The sequence below is a fragment of the Moschus berezovskii genome, chromosome 13 (genome assembly GCF_049115385.1).
Source record: "Moschus berezovskii isolate FMDL1 chromosome 13, NW_MosBer_1.0, whole genome shotgun sequence".
NCBI classification, from domain to species: domain Eukaryota; kingdom Metazoa; phylum Chordata; class Mammalia; order Artiodactyla; family Moschidae; genus Moschus; species Moschus berezovskii.
The window spans coordinates 8,315,041-8,330,631 of record NC_142472.1 but is presented as its reverse complement, the minus strand read 5'-3'; positions in this window follow the sequence as shown (position 1 = coordinate 8,330,631).

The window sequence follows — 15,591 nt, the reverse complement described above, 5'->3', positions numbered from 1 at the left end:
ATACTGGAGTGGGCTGCTATTCCCTCCTCCAGGGGATCTTCCAGACCCAGGGATCCAACCTGCATCTCCCAAGTTGTGGGCAGATTTTTTACCACCTGAACCACCAGGGAAGCCTGGATAAAGGTTTATGCAGGCTCAGCGAGAAAGCTGCGTATATGGGGCCACTCTGCCTTCCTGCATCAGCATGGATCCCGAGGCTGTCTTCCAACTCTCTCGGCCAGTGGTCCATGACCAAGGGGAGCCCTCGTTTCCTCCCAGAAAAGTTTGGCAACTTGGAGACCATCTGGCAATTTTGACTTGTCACAGCTAGGAGAGGGGATACTGCCAGACATTTTATGTCACTCAGGACATCCCCCACAAAGACCCATCCCACCCGAAAGGTCAGCAGGGCCTAGGTTGAGAACCCTAGCCTAGGCGATGGGTGGGAGTTGTCATGCAGAGTAAATTCTAATTGCCATCCTGCAAATACCGTCTACCAGGAGGCTCATCCCTGCCTCCTTGTGCTCAGTGTCTTCATCCATAAAATGGGTGTGTTCGCACTTACAGAGTGGCTAATACACGCTGGATTCTAAGCTACAGCCCCACAGAGACCCAGCGTTGCAGCCCCTGACTTTTTCTGGTTTCTCCCAGGACCAGACCTAGAAACAAGGATTTGAAAGTGGTGGGGGGCGGTGGCGGGATGGGACAAGGAAAGGAGACTAATCCAGAGAAGGATGTTTGGAAGTGGTATATACCACAGGGGGGCTTCCCAGGTGGCTCAGCAGTAAAGAATCCACCTGCTAATGCAGGAAACACAAGAGGTGTGAGTTCAGTCCCTGGGTTGGGACGATCCCCTAGAGAAGGAAATGGCAACCTACTCCTATATTCTTGCTTGGGAAATCCCATGAACCGAGGGGCCTGGTGGGCTGCAGTCCATGGGGTCTCAAAGAGTTGGACATGACTGAGCAGGCACACACGCATGCATCTACCACAGGGGACAACACAAACTTAATCACATGGGAAAAGGCTTGGAAATGAGGCAAAATACAGACCTCAGAACCATTCTACTCTAGATTTGGAGGGCTTCTGGGCCGTCTTTACACCAACAAGTCAGCAGAGATGCAGAGACCGAGGCTGCAGAGCTCAGATGTGTCCAAGGCATAGTGAGATGGCCTCAGTTCTCTGCTCCGGTAAGAAGTGAAATTTTATACACTGGAAAGAATCTGGCACAGAGTCTGCTGGCCTAGAAGGTCATCAATAACACATCTTGTATTAAATTGTATGTTGTCCAAGTCATGGGCAGAAGTTTGCTTGGAAGGGCTCTGGGTCATTCTCTGAACCAAATGGAAAAGCTGAGCATCAAGGCTTCAGAAATAACAGACCCAGGGCAGCTCTCGTCCTAGATGGCTCAGTAGCACCAGGCGTTCAGGGCCTCCTCTTTGAACAGTGTCATGGGGGCCTCAACCACAGTCACCTTCCACCTGTGCAACTGCAGATTCAGGACCTGGGGGACACGATTCTGACTGGTCTAACTTGGTCATAAGTTCTGCCTCCTAGACAGGGCTGGTCCGGGTGAGAGAAGCATTTGGCGGGATCACGAGGAGGGCTGGCAACTCCAAGAGGGAAGCTGAGCCCCAAACAAGCAATTTTGTGTGTGGCCCTGCTCTCCTCCCCGCCATCCTGTGCATGTCCACTTTCTTACTTTCATAAACACAGTTTAAAAATGGGGACCCATCTTCTCGACAATGGAAGATAACTTCATAGCTCAGTTGGTAAAGAATCTGCCTGCAGGCGACCCCGGTTTGATTCCTGGGTTGGGAAGATCCCCTGAAGAAGGGATAGGCTACCCACTCTGGTGTTCTTGGGCTTCCCTCATGGCTCAGCTGGTAAAGAATCCGCCTGCAATGTGGGAAACCTGGGTTCAATCCCTAGGTCAGGAAGATCCCCTGGAGAAGGGAAAGGCTACCCACTCCAGTACAGTCCATGGGGTCACAAAGAGTCAGACACGACTGAGCGACTTTCACTTTACTTTTCATTGTCCACTGCATCAGGAGAGAATGGAGCTGTTCTTCAAGTTGAAGCCTCTAGACAATGCCATTTTTTTTTCACTAGTTCCATGCTTCCCTCTCAATAAGCAGGCACTTCCAGGAGACCAGAGGCAATAACTGTTTCATCACCACTTATCATGAGCCACTGGTCCCAACCCAGAATATGAACAAGAGACTCACTGCTTTACACATAACCTTCCCCAAAAGTTCTGCCAAGGAAGAGTTGCTGATCAGACAAATATGTGTCCATCATCCTTACTTACAGCTTCCCTGGTGGCTCAGATAATAAAGAAACTGCCTACAATGTGGGAGGCCTGGGTTCAACCCCTGAGTCGGGAAGATCTCGTGGGGAAGGGAATGGCAACCCACTCTAGTATTCTGGCCTGGAGAATTCCATGGACAGAGGAGCCTGGTGGGTGACAGTCCATAGGGTCACAAAGAGTCAGACATGACTGAGAGACTAACACACACTATGCTTACCTATAAGGGAGTACTGGGAACACACTTCTAGGGAGATGAGAGTCTTGGTGGAGAACTAGATGTTCTCCAAAAGCCTGGTAACCACTAACATTTAAAAAGTGTGTGGCTTTTCAGTGTGTTATGCAGATAATATTTAGTTACAGAGAAGTGCGATTCCAGAATTTCTGACCCATCAGTTATTTGGAAATACAGTGCCTTAAAGTCCATGATGCTCATATCAAATACTGGGTTGGCCAACCAATTGGTTCATATTTTTCCACATCATCTTATGGAAAAATATGAACAAACTTTTTGACCAACCCAATAATTTAGGGCTGCAGCATACTCCTTCACCTGCCAGACTTCTGGGGAAAGGGTTCACTGATGCTGCTAAGGGGAAATGTAAAGATCTAGACCAGTCAGCACTGTGGAGAATCAGACACAGGAAACCTGCCCAGCAGGGCCTTGCAGTAGAATTCTTCTTGTCTTGGTTTGGCTGAAACATAAAGAAGATGGGCGCCTTGTCTTGTTAAAGAGAGACTACCATTAGAAATTTTAAAGTCAGAGTTTAAAAAACATTTATTTTGTCAGCCATGTGGACATAGAAGCATTTACTTCTGTTTCATTTGAAATACCCTTTACATAATGACAAACATTACCAGTGAGGAGAGAAGAAAGAATATGAGTGAAATAATCCAATATGTTTGGAAAGAGTGGGTGAAGTTCCAGTCTTTGCATTTTAAAAATAGCACAAGCCCGGTCCTAAGCATTTGGGTCCACACTCAATCACATGGAAAGGGCTGGCTCCCTGTAAATTATCTGCCTTATGAAATGGCTCTGACAGGAAACCATGGTAGTCTTGATGGAGTTCCATGCATTCTGGAGAAGAGATGTACTTGGCTGTTTGTTTCTATTTTCACTTTTTCCTCAAGCCAATTCTTAAAGACAGATGTCCCCTCAAAGAAATGTCATCATTATTTTAGAAGAATCTTCAACTATCACCATGTATAAATCACAATTGATCATCTCCAAGGTTCATGTCATCGAACTAGCCAAGAATGCTTTGGAGCTGAGCTATAAGCCTGTGATAGTCATCACATGGAGGAATGTCATACTTGGGAAATAGGTTTACATAAGAAATTCTGACATCGAAATGTCTATGAAATAAGAGTGAGCTTGCTAATTGTTGTTTAGTCGTTAACTTGTGCTATCACTTTTGCAATCCCATAGACTATAGCCCACCAGTCTCCACTGTCCATGGAATTTCCCAGGCATGAATACTGGAGTGGGTTGCCATTTCCTTCTCCGGGGGATCTTCCTGACCCAGGGATCAAACCCGCGACTCTTGCATTGACAGGCAGATGCTTTACCACTGAGCCATCAGGGAAGCCCAGTTTGCTAGTAACATCGCTCTTAATTTAAAATTTAGTAAAGCATAACTTTTTGATGTTTATCTTAGTCCTAGGATAAATGGATGGAGAAGGAAATGGCAACCCACTCTAATATTCTTGCCTGGAGAATCCCAGGGACGGGGAGCCTGGTGGGCTGCTGTCTATGGGGTTGCACAGAGTTGGAAATGACTGAAGTGACTTAACAGGATAGATGGAACCAAATGAATCTGTTGGTCTTAAAAAAAATTTAATAACCCTCACAGTAAGTCAACTTGGAGAGAAAGGGTGGGGATGTTCCCTGGGTTCCAGGTTTATTGTCAGATCTGGGAGCAGAAGTGACTGCAACAAGCTCCCAGCTCCCTGCCAGGAGCGGATGCCTCCATGCCATCTGCTCTTTCCGTGTCACCATCAGCTGCTGGAAACGGTGCTTTTCAGACGGGCTTAGCGGTAACTCATCATGCTCTGGTTTTAGCAACAGCAGTTGACCCGTCCGTGTTCAGAAAGATCATTTTTTTCCAACAGATTTCGACTAGGAAAGAATGTTTACCTGGTGGGACTGTTCTGGGATGAGCTGCCATGGATAGTTCCTTTCATTCTTTCCCCTCATTCTCGGGCAGACTCGATTTGAGAAGCACGGGAGCTCATCGAGGGCCGTGCAGTCATGGGCTTGGGAAGATGTACTGAATGATTTCAGTATCGATCCAGGTGAGAGGCGTGAGAGGGGCCTGAAGGAGGAGAGAGGCAGTTCCATGGGAGCCGGCCCTCCCTCTCGCCAACTGTGTGTTCCCAGAGAAGTCACACCCGCAGGCTCCCTTTCCTTCCTCTGTTAGAGATGATAGCATCTCCTGAGTACTTCTCTGTAGGTCCTTTTAGGAGTCAAGGGAGACAAAGGATACAAGCCGGCTATGAAAATTACAAGGCTTCTGTAAGCTTTGGGCTTCCCAGGTGGTGCTCATGGTAAAGAACCTGCCTGCTAATGCAGGAGACACAAGAGACGCGGGTTCGATCCCTGGGTCGGAAGATCCCCTGGAGGAGGGCATGACAACCCACTCCAGTGTTCTTGCCTGGGAAATTCCATGCACAGAGGAGCCTGGTGGGCTACAGTCCATGGGGTCGCAAAGAGTCGGACCCGAGTGAGTGACTAACAGTAAAGTATTTTCAAAGATGCTTTAGAAATGCATATCCAAGAATGAAAGAAAAGAAAACCTCTAGATGCCGTATTCAAAGAGGGAAATCAAAGCCACAGTACTAAGTGAATGAATTCATGCCACCACCGTCTGGGGTGTGTTTGACCTGGGTGCAGGCCTGGAATCCAAAGTCTTTGGGGGTTTTGATGCTTTTGGAAGCCAGAAGTTATGATCTTGGGAAGACAGGATGGTTGATCTGGGACTAGGGTGAATCCAGGTTTGGGGCAGGCTCTGATGTTTATGCAATCTGGGGGGAGTATCCTCTTTAAGGAAAAAAAATTAATTACGAATACAAAATCAGGTTCAAAAGTAATGTTTATTTAAAATAAGAAAGGACCAAAATTAACAAAATCTTAAAAGGTGAAAAGTAATATATTAACATTCATGATTTACTATATATGACAAATATAATTATTATAACTATATAATATATTACAATATATAACAAAAGAGTATAATAATTATTATATATGTAAAACCTAAAAAGTACAGCAAACTAGTGAATAAAAAAAGTAAGCAGGCTCACAGATATAGAGTACAGACTAGTGGTTCCCAGTGGGGAGGGGAGAGGGGAGGGACGTACAGAGAGAGGGGAAAGAGTTATTATGGGATCATACAAACCATGCATGTGAAGATTTTGAAAACTGCAAGGCACTATAGAACTTTAAAAATCTTTCATTAAATAAAAAAAATTAATGAAAAATAGAATATTTAAAAAATAATGTATTAATAATCATGATTTACTACATATAATAAAACAACTATGTAGCACATAGTGTACAATTACAACTATACAACGTAACAATTGTGTACTTTGTAATATTAACTGTGTAACTCCAATACTTTGGCCACCTCATGCGACAAGTTGACTCACTGGAAAAGAGTCTGATGCTGGGAGGGATTGGGGGCAGAAGGAGACGGGGACGCCAGAGAATGAGATGGCTGGATGGCATCACCGACTCCATGGACATGGGTCTGAGTGAGCTCCGGGAGTTGGTGATGGACAGGGAGGCCTGGAGTGCTGTGATTCATGGGGTCGCAAAGAGTCGGACACGGCTGAGGGACTGAACTGAACTGAAGAATATATTAAATGTTTGTATTAGTATAATACAAAATTAACTTCCTGCAATGCTTTAAAAATATTTTCTAAAATTTAGGCTGCCTACTTTTTGATCATTTTCAGTTCAGTTCAGTTCAGTCACTCAGTCGTGTCTGACTCTCTGGACAATATTACAATATATATGGTACCAATATATTTCTTCAGTTCAGTTCAGTTCAGTCACTCAGTCGTGTCTGACTCTTTGCGACCCCATGAATCACAGCACGCCAGGCCTCCCTGTCCATCACCAACTCCCGGAGATCACCCAAACTCTTGTCCATCGAGTCAGTGATGCCATCCAGCCATCTCACTCTCTGTTGTCCCCATCTCCTCCTTCCCCCAATCCCTCCCAGCATCAGAGTCTTCTCCAGTGAGTCAGCTCGTTGCATGAGGTGGCCAAAGTATTGGAGCTTTAGCATCAGTCCTTCCAATGAACACCCAGGATTGATCTCCTTTAGAATGGACTGGTTAGATCTCCTTGCAGTCCAAGGGACTCTCAAGAGTCTTCTCCAACACCACAGTTCAAAAGCATCAATTCTTCGGCGATCAGCTCTCTTCACAGTCCAACTCTCATATCCATACATGACCATATATTTCTTAGAGAAGATAAAACATTAATAAAATTTTTTTCTTCTGTCAAGGTTCTTTTTAATTTATTTCAATTAAGATATATTGATAAAGTTTCTTTAGCTTGACAACCCATTATTGGTAATTCCATGTGAATTTTTGGTGGTGGTTTAGTTGCTAAGTTGTGTCTGTAAGGTCGGACCTCAGTGGCCATTTTGGCCTCTTCCCTTCCCCTCTTCCTTTTTTCCCACTGGTGGAAAAAGACTGACTGTTGTGCTCTGTTCCCTCATTCCCTCCCCCATTGCTAGAGTGTCCTTGATATAGCGGTTCCTGGTAGAAATCAACCCTCTCCTAACCTCCCCCTCCTGTCCAGAAACAGCATTCTGCCCAGGAACAGCAAGAACTATTCCACTGTGTCAGCATAACCTAGAGCAGACGGGGCAACCAGCCCAGTCTTGCCCCCCGGCTAACTGACCTATGAGAGACCGCCACTCCAAACCTTGCTGTGAAGCTATATAAGTTGCTCTTTGTTCACGCACGGACTTCCTTGACCTCACTTGCTTGGGTCCGGGAACTCCGCCCGGGAGCGCTTCCCATTAAAGCTTGTTATACCACCTATTGGGTGTCTGAGTTCTTTTTATCTAACATCATTGGGCCGTTTTGACCTTACATTGTCCGACTCTTGTGACCCCATGGACTGTAGCCCACCAGGCTCCTCTGTCTAAAGGACTTCCCAGGCAAGAATACTGGAGTGGGTTGCCATTTCCTTCTCAGAGGATCTTCCCAACCCAGGGATCGAACTCGGGTCTCCTGCATGGCAGGCAGATCCTTTACCTACTGAGCTACAAGGGAAGCCAATGTAAATTTTTAGGTTGTCCGATTTACTTCTTTCACACGTGACTTGTAAGACTATGGGGCGCTTAAATTATTCTTACGAATAGGCTGGCTGTAAATACTCTCTGAATTGACACTACTTGTTGACAAGATTGTGATCTAGGCCCTTTCTCTGTAGCGAATTGTAAGCTTTATATTTATCTTCTCCAGTGTCAGTATTTCATATTAAGCACTAAGAAGCTTAATCTTTTTTCCCAATGTGTTCATATTACTCCTTCCTCTTTATTAACTGGTAGGAGAATTATGCTTAAGTCCTTGAATTCCAGGCATCTGTGGGCTTGAATGCCAAGATGCAGACAGAGGGAAAATGAATGCACTGTTAAGGGGACGTATCTGACAGAGAGAGAGGACACATATCTCATGCACGCGCACACACACACACACACTCACACTCTCACCCATACATAGACAGAGAGAGACAGTAAAAATATTGGAAATGAAGATATTGTTAAAGAAAAACCAAAATGGAGGCCCCAGCTTGAAGACAACCCTACACCAAACTCTGAGTCACATGACCGAAGTTTAACCTGTCCTTATTTCCCCCAAGTGCTGACTCTGACCTTCAACAAAACTCCCATTTCAGTGGGACAGAGGTAAGACGAGCTGTCACAAACCACCTCGTTAGGACGTCTGCCAATGAAGATCTTTCTTCTCACACTTGTTGCCTGGATCTTCAGCAAGAACACTCAAACTCAAGCTCACCCTGTGTGGGGTGACCTTCCAGCCTCCTGGCCAGCCGACCTGGAACAACCCGGCCTCTGAGGGCTCTATCCTAGAAGGAGAGGGAGTTTCCAGGAACCCAACACAACAGAGAGCGAGGCGCTTCCTTCTTCTGCTTTTCTCCAGTCGTGAGAGTCCTACTCTTACACTTCACCCCTGTAAGTCTCCTGCTCTCAGAGTGGGTTTCTTGTGAAATAATAGATCCCTTTCAAGCAAGGCACTCTGAACATTTTTTTTTGACAGATATAAAATCTCACTTTTTTAAACTTTTTATTTTATATTGGAGTATAGCCAGTTAAATGGAAAATATAAATTTACAGCCAGTTAAATGCTAAAGCTCAGCATTCAGAAAACTAAGATCATGGCATCCGATCCCATCACTTCATGGAAAATAGATTGGGAAGTGGAAACAGTGACAGACTTTGTTTTTTGGGGTTCTAAAATAACTGCAGATGGTGACGGCAGCCATGAAATTAAAAGACACTTGCTCCTTGGAAGAAAAGCTATGACCAACCTAGACAGCATATTAAAAAGCAGAGGCATTGCTGACAAAGGTCCATCTAGTCAAAGCTATGGTTTTTCCAGTAGTCATGTATGGATGTAAGAATTGAACCATAAAGAAGGATGAGTGCTGAAGGATTGATGCCTTTGAACTGTGGTGTTGGAGAAGACTCTTGAGTCCCTTGGACTGCAAGGAGATCCAACCAGTCCATCCTAAAGGAAATCAGTCCTGAATATTCATTGAAAGGACTGATGCTGAAGCTGAAACTCCAATACTTTGGCCACCTGATGCGAAGAACTGACTCACTGGAAAAGACCCTGATGCTGGGAAAGATTGAAGGCAGGAGGAGAAGGGGACGACACAAGATGAGATGACTGGATGGCATCACCGACTCGATGGACATGAGTTTGAGTGAACTCCGGGAGTTGGTGATGGACAGGGAGGCCTGGAGTGCTGTGATTCATGGGGTCGCAAAGAGTCGGACACGACTGAGGGACTGAACAGTTTGTTGTTCATTAGTTCTAACAGTTTGTTGATAGAATGTATCAGTTCTGATACATTCTATCAACAAACTGTTAGAACTAATGAAAGAGTTTAAGTTTGTACAAGACCATGTACAAAATCCATGTCATATGCTAACCCCCAAATTTTAGAAAGTATAATTTTTAAAATATGCCATTTACAATATAACAAAAATGATCAGGAACCAAGGAATAAACCTTTTGAAGATATTCTGGGAAACTGTCTTTTTCAAGATCTTTCCGTATAGTCAGTGGAAAACCAGTTCCAGATGAACACTCCCATTTAAGTGGCATAAAGATAAGAGGAGCTGTGGTAAACCACTAGGACATTTGCCAATGATGACACTGCTCTTTCTACAGCTGTTGACTCGAATTTCAGCAAGAAAACTGAAACTTTTGGAGCTTCACATATTCTCTGTCTATTTTCTTTTTCTTGTCTTCACTTATTTAGTTAAAGTGTACCACACTTTTATTTGCTTATATCAAAATAAACGGAAAGAAAAATCCAGAAGCAGGAAATAAAAGTAAACTGGGAAAATCTTGCAAAATCACAAAGGAATTCTTGGTGCCTTCAGAGACAGAAGGCCCTGGAACAGACCCACTCTCTCGGTAGGAGGGTGAGCACTGACAACCTCTGGAATGAAAGATGACATTTGAGTGTGTGCTCAGTCATGTCCGACTCTTTGCAGCCCCATGGACTGTAGCCCCCCAGGCTCCTCTGCCCAAGGGATGCTCCAGGCAAGAATCCTGGAGGGGGTGGCCATTTCTTCCTCCAGGGGATCTTCCCAACCCAGGGATTGAACTGCCATCCTTAACATCTATCGCCTGGGTTAGCAGGTGGATTCTTTACCACTAGCGCCACCTGGGAAGTTTTTACTGACTCATTTCTTAGATTCCAAATGGTATTGTCAATGGTAATAAGAACAGGATTTCTTTTTAATTGGTGTCATAAATACAATCCATTGGCCAAAGGAAAACAAATGTGTTTACTACCAAGAGACTAGTAATACTACCTGACACGGGTACACGTGCTTTTCAGTTTTCAAAACCTGCTCATACACATCATCTAATTTGATGCTCATAGCAATTTTGTGAGATCCACAAAAATAGCACCAAAAACAGGGGATGGTAGCCTAGGAGGAATGTTTCCATTAAACATTTCTCCAAGGGCAGCAGCAAGCTTATAGGACAGCAACATTTATCAGAGTAAAAAGCAAAACAATGGGTCAAATAAAAATAAACTTCCTCGATGAAAGAAATAATTGATAAGCTGGACTTCATTCAAATGAAAACTTCCACTCTGCAAAGGGCAAATGTATATCCAGAGAACAAGACAGGCCACAGATGGAGAGAAAAGAATTGCAAAAGGTGTGTCTAAAAAAGGCTTATCTGACAAAGGACTGCCGTCTAAACTGAACAAAGAATTCTAAAATTCAGCAGTAAGAAAATGAGCAACCTGATTTAAAAATGGGCCAGAGCCCTTCGCAGACGCTTCACCAAAGAAGATACACAGATGGCTAAGAATCATATGAAAAGAAGCTCCACATAGTACGTCATCAGGGAAATGCTAATTAGAACAATGAGACACCACTGTCCCCCTGATAGAATAACCAGATTCCAGAACACCGTCTACACCATGTGCTGGTGGAAACGTGAAGCCACACGAACCCTCACTCACTGTTGCTGAGGATGCCAAATGCTACGGCCACTTTGAAAGACCGTTTGGTGCTTTCTTAGAAAACTAAACATACTATTACCATATAATCCAACAGCCTTGCTCTTTGGTTTACCCAAAGGAGTTGAAAATGTATGTCTACACACACACCAAAAAAAACTGCACATGGATGTCGATAGTTGCTTTACTTATAAACTCTTAATTGCACAACTTGGAAGCAATAGATGAATGGATAAAGAAATTGTGATCCATCCAGATAATGGAATAGTCTTCAGTGCTAAAAAGAAATGAGTTAAAAAAAAAAAGACATGGAGGAATCTGAAATGCATATTACTAAGTGAATGAAGCCAATTTGAAAAAAGTCTATGTACTGTATGATTCCAATTATGTAGCATTCTGGGAAAGGCAAAACTATAGTAAAAAGATCAGTGGTTGTCAGGGGCTTAGAAAGCATCACTACGAACAAAGCTAGTGGAGGTGATGAAATTCCAGTTGAGCTATTTCAAATCCTGAAAGATGATGCTGTGAAAGTGCTGCACTCAATATGCCAGCAAATTTGGGAAACTCAGCAGTGGCCACAGGACTGGAAAAGGTCAGTTTTCATTCCAATCCCAAAGAAAGGCAATGCCAAAGAATACTCAAACTACCGCACAATTGCACTCATCTCACACGCTAGTAAAGTCATGCTCAAAATTCTCCAAGCCAGGCTTCAGCAATACGTGAACCGTGAACTTCCAGATGTTCAAATGGTTTTAGAAAAGGCAGAGGAATCAGAGATCAAATTGCCAACATCCGCTGGATCACGGAGAAAGCAAGAGAGTTCCAGAAAAACATCTATTTCTGCTTCATTGACTATGCCAAAGCCCTTGACTGTGTGGATCACACACAATAAACTGTGGAAAATTCTGAAAGAGATGGGAATACCAGACCACCTGACCTGCCTCTTGAGAAACCTGTATGCAGGTCAGGAAGCAACAGTTAGAACTGGACATGGAACAACAGACTGGTTCCAAATAGGAAAAGGAGTACGTCAAGGCTGTATATTGTCACCTTGCTTATTTAATATGCAGAGTACAACATGAGGAACGCTGGGCTGGAAGCACAGGCTGGAATCAAGATTGCTAGGAGAACTATCAATAACCTCACATATGCAGATGACACCACTCTTATGGCGGAAAGTGAAGAGGAACTAAAAAGTCTCTTGATGAAAGTGAAAGAGGAGAGTGAAAAAGTTGGCTTAAGGCTCAACATTCAGAAAACTAAGATCATGGCATCTGGTCCCATCACTTCATGGCAAATAGATGGGGAAACAGTGTCAGATTTTATTTTTTGGGCTCCAAAATCACTGCACTTGCTGACTGCAGCCATGAAATTAAAAGACGCTTACTCCTTGGAAGGAAAGTTATGACCAACCTAGATAGTATATTAAAAAGCAGAGACATTACTTTGCCAACAAAGGTCCATCTAGTCAAGGCTATGGTTTTTCCAGTGGTCATGTATGGATGCGAGAGTTGGACTGTGAAGAAAGCTGATCGCCAAAGAATTGATGCTTTTGAACTGTGGTGCTGGAGAAGACTCTTGAGAGTCCCTTAGACTGCAAGGAGATCCGACCAGTCCATTCTAAAGGAGATCAGTCCTGGGTGTTCATTGGAAGGACTGATGCTAAAGCTGAAACTCCAATACTTTGGCCACCTCATGCGACGAGTTGACTCACTGGAAAAGACTCTGATGCTGGGAGGGATTGGGGGCAGGAGGAGAAGGGGATGACAGAGAATGAGATGGCTGGATGGCATCACCAACTCGATGGACATGAGTCTGAGTGAACTCCAGGAGTTAGTGATGGACAGGGAGGCCTGGTGTGCTGTGATTCATGGGGTCGCAAAGAGTCAGACATGACTGAGCAACTGAACTGAAATGAAAGGAAAGGTAGGAATGAAAAAGGATTAAGCACACAGGGTATTTAGGGCATGAAACTATTCTGTTTGATGCTATCATGGTGAGTACACGTCATCATATATTTGTCAAAATTGATGGAACGCACAACTCTATGAATGAACGTTAATGTAAACTGTGAACTATAGGTGAGGCTGATGCTGTGGTGTGGGTTCCTAGATCTGTCACAAAGGTGCCATCCCGGTGGGAATGTTGATGGAGGCTGTGCACATGGTGGGGGATATATGGTAACTCTTGTACTTCTCAGTTACGCTGTGAACCTACAACGGCCCTAAACAATAAAATGATTGATTAAAAGCCCAAAGTGGCAATGAAAAGCCTCAAGATTCAACATTTTAGTTAAGACACTTAAATGACAATACAGGGTGGGTTCCATTTTAGTTTTCCGAGAAAAAAATTTCACAAGTTGATCTTTTGCTAATCCCTTCTCACAATGTTTAATAGAAAACCCTGAGTAGAAATCAGAATTCAATCATCAAGTCAGTGCAAGTTGAAACCCCGAATTGCAGGACAGCTTAAGTGCTTTACACATGTGTCAAGAGATCAGCTGATTTGGTTACAGTCTTGGTCACCTGCCCAGCACAGCAGTAAGGGTGCCATTACCAGTGGAACCGGTCCGGGATCATCTTTTCATTCCAGACGTATGAATCACTCTAGGTACTGGAACAACACAGTGACTACTCCCAAAGGAAAGGGGTTGCAGGATGCCTCAACACATAGACAATACGATTGGAAATACTCAATTACACATATGTGGAAAACAGCGATCTGATCTTGTGGTATCTCTTTGAGAAGCCTGAGATAGACAGGAAAGAATATGCAAATGCTCTTTCACTTAGAAGATGAATGTGATAAAATTCACATTTCATGAAAGATGTATGTGTTAGCTGTCCCAGAATGTGTTCATTCCAGTCTGAAACCCATGCTAAGTTATCCCAACCATTTAAAAACCTCTGGCGTTGCAGATGGTCAGAAAATTGTGTCCCAAATTTAGCTTCCCTCTCTGTCACTTTATCTTAACTCTTCTGGCACAATAAGAGCTGTAGGATCATAGACCATTTATAATTGCTTCAACTCCCTCCAACTTATCACTCATTTTATTTAGAATATATCAATCTCATTTTTATATTTTTACGGATGTTTCTTATTTAGACTATACATCTTTCCACTTTCTTGGTTTAATTAATTTATAGGTGAAATACTGAGCTAGATTCTTTCTTTTTAATTAATTTTTTATTGGAGGCAAATTATTTTACAATATTATTGGTTGGTTTTGCTATATATTGACATGAATTCGCCCCGGGTTTACATAAGTTCCCCCTCCTGAACCCTCCTCCCACCTCCCTCCTCCCTTTATCCTCCCTCTGGGTCATCCCCGCATGCCAGCCCCGAGCATCCTATAACATGCATCGACCCTGAACTAGTGATTCGTTTCACATATGACAACATACGTGTTTCAATGCCATTCTCCCAAATCATCCCACTCTCACCCTCTCCCACAGAGTCCCAAAGACTGTTCTATACATCTGTGTGTCTTTTGCTGTCTCGTATACAGGGTTATCATTTGCATCTTTCTAAATTCCATATATATGCGTTAGTATACTGTATTGGTGTTTTTCTTTCTGGCTTACTTCACTCTGTATAATAGGCTCCAGTTTCATCCACCTCATTAGAACTGATTCAAATGTATTCTTTTTAATGGCTGAATAATACTCCATTGTGTATATGTACCAAAGCTTTCTTATCCATTCGTCTGCAGATGGACATCTAGGTTGCTTCCATGTCCTGGCTATTATAAACAGTGCTGCGATGAACATTGGAGTACATGTGTCTCTTTCAATTCTGGTTTCCTCGGTGTGTACGCCCAGGAGTGCGATTGCTGGCTCATATGGCAGTTCTATTTCCAGTTTTTTGAGGAATCTCCACACTGTTCTCCATAGTGGCTGTACTAGTTTGCATTCCCACCAACAGTGTAAGAGGGTTCCTTTCTCTCCACATCCTCTCCAGCATTTATTGCATGTAGACTTTTGGATAGCAGCCATTCTGACTGGTGTGAAATGGTATCTCATTGTGGTTTTGATTTGCATCTCTCTGATTATGAGGGATGTTGAGTATTTTTTCATGTGTTTGTTAGCCATGTTTATATCTTCTTTGGAGAAATGTCTGTTTAGTTCTTTGGCCCATTTTTTGATTGGGTTATTTATTTTTCTGGAATTGAGCTGCAGGAGCTGCTTGTATATTTTGGAGATTAATCCTTTATCAGTTGCTTCATTTGTTATTATTTTCTCCCATTCTTAAGGCTGTCTTTTCACCTTACTTATAGTTTCCTTTGCTGTGCAGAAGCTTTTGATTTTAATTAGGTCCCATTTGTTTATTTTTGCTTTTATTTCCAATATTCTGGGAGGTGGGTCATGGAGGATCCTGCTGTGATTTATGTCGGAGAGTGTTTTGCCTACGTTCTCCTCTAGGAGTTTTATAGTTTCTGGTCTTACATTTAGCTCTCTAATCCATTTTGAGTTTATTTTTGTGTATGGTGTTAGGAAGTGTTCTAGTTTCATTCTTTTACAAGTGGCTGACCAGTTTTCCCAGCACCACT